General features: G+C 54.1%; 1 protein-coding gene across 1 annotated transcript in view; it reads right to left on the bottom strand.

Annotated features, from left to right (window-relative positions):
* LOC108801430 (zinc finger SWIM domain-containing protein 5-like) overlaps window positions 1-931 on the bottom strand; it is a gene marked incomplete at both ends in the record, with an annotated part of 59,794 nt that overhangs the window by 3,016 nt on the left and 55,847 nt on the right. The gene's annotated exons all lie outside the window — the stretch shown is intronic.

The following is a 931-nucleotide window of genomic DNA, read 5'->3' on the forward strand; positions in this document are numbered from 1 at the left end:
ACGTTCATGCCCCGTGTCCCCCGCTCACGTAACAAGTATTGTCTGAGTGGAAGATTTAGACAGTAGGGGGAGGGGGGAGGGAATCAAATCCGGAGCCTTAATCAGCCTCCTGTCCTCCTGGCAAGAGCCTGGCGTGCAGGGCAATCAGGACAAGAGCACCTAACGACGCACGGCAGCTGCTGATTTGTGGCGCTCATCAGACGACCAGGAGGGGGGCAGAGGACAGATTGGGACGCAGAACATCTCTCAGCAAAACTAACATTACCCATAATTCACACGTTTCCACTTCATGACAACAGTGGGGGGAGAAGTAGAGGAACTAGGAACTAAGTAGGTGACCTCAAGGGCAGCCCCTGACATGTCCCGAGGGCCACACAATGATTTAAAGCCAAAAGAGACCCTGTCATGTTATACCCTGTGAGCCCCTTATACTTACCTTGCCAGCACCCCCTCACCGCTCCTTCCTGCGTTGCGGGTGACAACAAAACCCGGCACTTTCGCGTATGGAGGAGCATAGGCCCTCCTCCGAATGACATTTCCCCACTCTAGCAGCCAATCACTACGCCCGAGCACTGACACATGACTGGAAGAGCGATGCAAATGCTTTCCCGGGTCGCTGACACAAGTCATTCCAGTGCTGGCCGTGGAGGAGTCAAACAAAGCTAATAAGGTGAATATGAGGGGTGGGGAGCCCTCTGCAGAGACATTTTCACTATTCCTTGCATGGAACAAGAGGACAGTGTCCCTTTAAGAACAGACCCATTGATTTTCACTCAGCCTCATAATCTGAGCCGACCTGTGACAATGAGACTGTCACAGGTCGGCTCAGTAGATCGGGAAGTGAGAGAACACATACCGGCGTTCGCTCACCTCTCGATCCTGTCACGGCTCTCTGCCGTCACAGGGGGAGGGGCTGGATTCCCCCCTCCCC

This window comes from Nanorana parkeri, unplaced genomic scaffold (assembly GCF_000935625.1).
Source record: "Nanorana parkeri isolate BGI_ZX_2015 unplaced genomic scaffold, ASM93562v1 scaffold2337, whole genome shotgun sequence".
NCBI classification, from domain to species: Eukaryota; Metazoa; Chordata; class Amphibia; order Anura; family Dicroglossidae; genus Nanorana; species Nanorana parkeri.